This window comes from Neoarius graeffei, chromosome 18, assembly GCF_027579695.1.
Source record: "Neoarius graeffei isolate fNeoGra1 chromosome 18, fNeoGra1.pri, whole genome shotgun sequence".
NCBI lineage: Eukaryota > Metazoa > Chordata > Actinopteri > Siluriformes > Ariidae > Neoarius > Neoarius graeffei.
In genome coordinates, this window is record NC_083586.1 from 32040321 (window position 1) to 32046540 (window position 6220).

The window sequence follows — 6220 nt, forward strand, 5'->3', positions numbered from 1 at the left end:
CTGGACAAGTCGCCAGGTCATCACAGGGCTGACACATAGACACAGACAACCATTCACACTCACATTCACACCTACGGTCAATTTAGAGTCACCAGTTAACCTAACCTGCATGTCTTTGGACTGTGGGGGAAACCGGAGCACCCGGAGGAAACCCACGCGGACACGGGGAGAACATGCAAACTCCGCACAGAAAGGCCCTCGCTGGCCACGGGGCTCGAACCCGGACCTTCTTGCTGTGAGGCGACAGTGCTAACCACTACACCACTGTGCCGCCCCTGAGGCATCTAGTCTTCTATGTAAATCTATGGAACAAGCAACCTTTTGGTCCTAAAGCTGTTTCTCTAACCATTAGGCAGCTGGGCCATAGAAGGTTCACGCTGCACGCTGCATGCTGCACGCTACACGCTACACGTTCACGTGAAGAACCGGACCCTGGGCCATTAAACTTCATGCTTGGATGTTCACGTGTTGCGCCTGTTCTACTTTGACCGAGTAACCAACAATATGGACTCTTCGGATGACGACGATTGCCTCATTCTGCTTTTACTGAGACAGAGGAAGAGAAAAAGGAACAGAATTTGGAGCCGAGAACACTTCCTTCTGAGAGAAACCCGTGGTGAATTTCACCGAACATTCTATAATCTGCTTGACAATCCCGATGAAGAACTATTTTTCAATTATACCATTCAATTATATTTTTTCTGAAGTTTTCCCCTGAAAGCATAGCGTTATCTCCCTAGACCCGTTCTGATTGGCTGGCGCGGCGGTGACCGCATGCATTGACTGGAATTTCCATCTTCACGCCTAGAAAAAAGTGTGCATGTTCATTTCTCGCTTCACGCGTGAAGTGTGCAGCGTGCAACGTGAACGCCGTTCTATGGCCCAGAGCAAGTCATGCTACGTTTGTCCACTTTTCTTTACACGCGTGCAGCATGCAGCGTGCAGCGTGAACCTTCTATGGCCCAGCTGCCTTAGGCCATGGCTTCCTGTAGCCATCTGTAATCTTGGTCCATGTCATGCACTTTTTAGACGGTCCCTTACTGAGTCCTTTACAATAAAGCACCAGTCTGGTGACCTGAGTTTCTGAGATTTTAGCTTCAATGAGACAAAATGTAAAATTATTTTCAGTTGTACTTGATTCTGTGTCTATTTCAGAGTAAGGAAACACACATTTTACCCTTTGTGTGCTTATTTCTTGAGAAACAGAAAAGACAATCTCGAAATTCCTAACAGACCAGAAACTTTACTGCAGTTTATTTTTATTTGTATCTAAACTCATCTTTTTCACTCCTTCATCTATTTTTTTCTTTGCAAGCACGAGTATTCTTTCAGGAAATGCCAATCAAGTTTATTTTGATGTTAATTTGCCTCCAGGAGATTTTCAGCTGCTGAATTTTTGCTTGAATAATAACAGACTATACAGAGTACAAACAAAACAAACCAGAGTCTAGCTGTCTCTACTGTTATCTTCATTCAGCCTTTTAGTTCACTGCTGAGAGGACATTACCGTTCTCGCTCAGCTGGGAGAGGGTTGGAAACCTGTTGCGTTCTGCCCCCGACACCACGGCGAGCAAGCCGCCGGTCATGATGTTAAAACTGACCCTGAAATTGAAGAAAAATCAGATCAATTTATTATAAAAGTCCGTGTTTTCTCCCTGCGAGCTCTGCTGAAGTGCTCAGGAATCCTGCTGAGCTGAGCTGAGCTCGTTGCCATGGGGAATCGACACAATACACTGATGCGCCCACAACCTCCCACATTGGGACTTGATACAATAGAGTGCAAGACGGAATTGCCAGGGTATTTACAGCCTAATAATCAGCACCTAGAGTTTCTCTGAATATTACAACACTACTTTATTGCACATTTACCTCATCCCAGACCCAGAGACTACATTTATTTCAAAATGTCAATGGTTTGTGGATCATAACCCATTGACATTTTGAGTCATAAGAAGTTAACCTAACTCAAATCCATGAGATACAGTGCTCAGCGTAAATGAGTGCACCCCCTTTGAAAAGTAACATTTTAAACAATATCTCAATGAACAGGGGCGGCACGGTGGTGTAGTGGTTAGCGCTGTCGCCTCACAGCAAGAAGGTCCTGGGTTCGAGCCCCGGGGCCGGCGAGGGCCTTTCTGTGTGGAGTTTGCATGTTGTCCGCGTGGGTTTCCTCCGGGTGCTCCGGTTTCCCCCACAGTCCAAAGACATGCAGGTTAGGTTAACTGGTGACTCTAAATTGACCGTGAGTGTGAATGTCTATGTCTATGTGTCAGCCCTGTGATGACCTGGCGATTTGTCCAGGGTGTACCCTGCCTTTCACCCGTAGTCAGCTGGGATAGGCTCCAGCTTGCCTGCGACCCTGTAGAACAGGATAAAGCGGCTAGAGATAATGAGATGAGATGAGATCTCAATGAACACAAACAATTTCCAAAATGTTGACAAGACAAAGTTTAATAGAACATCTGTTTAACTTATAACAGGAAAAAGTAAGGTTAATAATATAACTTAGATTACACATTTTTCAGGATGGCATGGTGGTGTAGCGGTTAGCGCTGTTGCCTCACAGCAAGAAGGTCCGGGTTCGAGCCCCGTGGCCGACGAGGGCCTTTCTGTGTGGAGTTTGCATGTTGTCTGTGTGGGTTTCCCCCAAAGACATGCAGGTTAGGTTAACTGGAAATGTCGATGGCGTATGCTCATGCAGCGACCGGCAGCAGGTCATGTCTGTGCGTTGTTGATGTTTGTTTTTGGTGTTTTAAACCAGTAACAATTACTCCGGACAAGCACGCGTCTGTGAGTTTTGACTTTGTTGACATCAAGTCGTTCGGTAAACTAAAATGGAACTTTGGTCACTGCTATTGTTGTGGATGGCGTTTTGGTTGGTTTGGAGCCTTGGCGACTCATCTCCAATCTCGGCAACAAGGATCCAGTACTCCAGGGAGTTTCTCCTAAGCTGGAGTCATGTTACAAACTTGCCACCAAATTCGCCATCTATCTGGGATTTATCAAGCATACAACCAGCTGGAAAACAACACCGTGGATCGGGTTCCGCTGGGAGTACCAGGACCAGGAAGCGAAGGTGCAGAGGAGGTGTTCGTCTTAGGGTGAAAAAACAGTCACTCTCACGCATCCCTCTGCCAACAATCATCCTCTCAAATGTGCAGTCACTTCGGAACAAATCTGAAGAACTACAGGCACAGGTTCGGTATTCCCACGAGTTCAGAGACTCTTGCATCCTGGCGCTTATGGAGACATGGCTGTCTGATCAGGATATGGATGGTGATCTGAAACTATGCGGCTTCGGTACACCGGTTCGGCTGGACAGAGATGAAACGTCTACTGGCAAGCGCACTGGTGGGGGTGTGTGTCTTTACGTAAACGAACGCTGGTGCAGATCGATCATTGTCAGAGAGAGAATTTGCACAGCTGATGTCGAACTGCTTGCGGTGGCATTGCGCCCCGTCTATCTCCCACGTGAGTTCTCTCAGCTGTTCGTTACCCTGGTGTATATTCACCCTAAAGCGAACAGTAACAATGCCTGTGAAATTATCTCCCAAGTTACCCACTCACTCCAAATGCGATCCCCTGATGCACCTATCATTATTCTTGGGGACATGAACAATTGCTCTTTGTCCAAAATACTTAGAGACTTCCATCAGTATGTTGCATGCCCTACTAGACATAACAAAACATTGGACTTATGTTATTGTTCAGTAAAAAATGCATTTAAATCCATCCCCCTGCCACCTTTAGGTTCATCTGACCACAACTGTGTTCACCTTATCCCCTCATATCAAACTGCCCTTCAGAGACTCAAGCCACAGACTGTTTATATTGAGGACTGGTCAGAGGATCACTGTCTTGCTCTCCAGGGATGCCTGGAGTGCACAGACTTTGACATGTTTAAGAACTCATGCTCTGATATTGATGAACTAACAGATGTCATTAGCAGTTGGGTGTCCTATTGTAAGGATACTGTCATTCCAAATAAGGCTATAAAAGTTTACCCCAACAGTAAACCATGGGTTACTAAATCTCTTAAAGGTCTTTTACGTGAAAAAAGTAGAGCTTTTAAGGAGGGAAATCTGCTGGCACTGCATAAACTCCAGAAGGACATAAAACGAGAAATTAGGATGGGCAAATTAAAGTATAAAGATAAATTAGAAACACAACTCAAAGTTAACAACCTGGGTTCAGCCTGGGATAGCATGAAGACCATTGTAGGGCTTAAGGAAAGGGGAGAAAGGAGGCTAGAATTTAACAGCATACCTGATCAGGTTCTGGCAGAGGATCTAAACAGGTTCGATGTCAGATTTGACACACATGACTTCAGCAACAGACATTCTGAACTCAAGGAAAGTCTTCTGGTATCCCCTCCATTCACCCCCAGATTTAATGAGCAGAGCGTGGTTAGGTGTTTCAAATACTGCAATCCAAAGAAAAGCCCTGGCCCAGATAACATTAGTGGGCGCACACTGAAAGTGTGTGCTGAACAGTTGGGTCCCATTTTTTTACTATTTATTTAATTTATCACTCTCCCTGCAGAGGGTGCCATCCCTATGGAAACAATCTGTAGTGGTGCCTGTAGCCAAGGTCAGCCGTCCCCAAACCTTAAATGATTTTAGGCCGGTTGCCCTCACATCTCTCATTGCAAAATCTCTTGAGAAGCTGATTAAAACTGAGCTACTACTTAAAGTGGAACCTCTCCTGGACCCTTACCAGTTTGCTTATAGGGCCAAGAGAGGGGTGCAGGATGCTACCATCACTCTACTTAACTTTGTGTACAAACATCTGGAGACAAGCGGAAACCATGTAAGGCTGCTCTTTGTAGACTTCTCCTCAGCATTTAACACCATCCAACCCCATCTACTGATCGAGAAACTACTGAACAATTTTAGCCTTGACCAAAACCTGATTGGTTGGCTGCTTGATTTTCTTATACAGAGATCTCAGAGGGTGAAGGTAAATAAAATACTGTCCAGTAGCCTTACATCCTCACCCCAGGGGTGTGTCCTGTCCCCCTTGTTGTACATTTTGTACACCAATGACTGCCGTAGCCAGCATGTTAACAGGCATATTCTAAAATTTGCAGATGACTCTGTCATTGTCAGTCTTTTAGATTCCCATGAGTATGAGCATGGCCCTGTTATTAATGATTTTGTGTCCTGGTGTAATGATGCTTTTTTGCATCTGAACATCAGCAAAACTAAGGACATGTCTATAGATTTTAGACGACTGCCCCCTGCTTTTAGGCCCAGTGTCATAAATGGCCAGGATGTTGAAGCTGTATCATCCTATAAGTACTTAGGCACCTTGATAGACAACCGTCTTAAATTTGACCTGAAAACCACCTCCCTGTGCAAGAGGGGGCAACAAAGACTCTATGCACTCAGGAAACTGGCCAAGTTTCAGGTAGACAAAACATTGATGACACTGTTCTACAAAGCTTTTATTGAATCAATACTCACTTTCTCCATCATCTGCTGGTATGGAAATGTTACCATCAAAGAGAAAAATGCACTTTCAAAAATTGTAAATGTGTCCAGTAAGATTGTGGGGGTGAAGTTTGATAGTTTAACTGAATATTTTAATAAGCAGGTGTTTAACAAAGCCATTCAAATCTATCAAGATCCAGCTCATCCCATGTATTCTGAATATGTGTTTCTGCCGTCTGGTCTACGTCTCAAAACTCCCATTGCTCTCAAACAAAGGTACAAAAACTCTTTCATCCCCTTTTCTATCCAACTACTGAATGCACATATCAGAAAAAGATAGCTTTGTCCATTAAGTACCTATTTCTTCTTTTTATATGTATCTTATTTATTTATTTATTGAGCATTTTTATCTTGTTTGTAATGTGCTGTGTATATTGTGGTGTGGTATGTGTCCTGTCTAGCAATTGGATTGCTAATTTGTGCTGTGTCCATGGTGGTGTGGTATTGTATGTGGTCCTGTCTGCAATCAAATTGCCCATTTGGGATAAAGTAATAAACTGAACTGAACTGGTGACTCTAAATTGAGTGTGAATGGTTGTCTGTGTGTTAGCCCTATGATGACCTGGTGACTTGTCCAAAGTGTACCCTGCCTCTTGCCCATAGTCAGCTGGGATAGGCTTCAGCTTACCTGCGACCCTGTAGAACAGGATAAAGCGGCTTGAGATGAGACGCATTTTTCAGTTTTACTCACATGAGGGTGGTGCAAAAATGAGTACACCCCACAACAA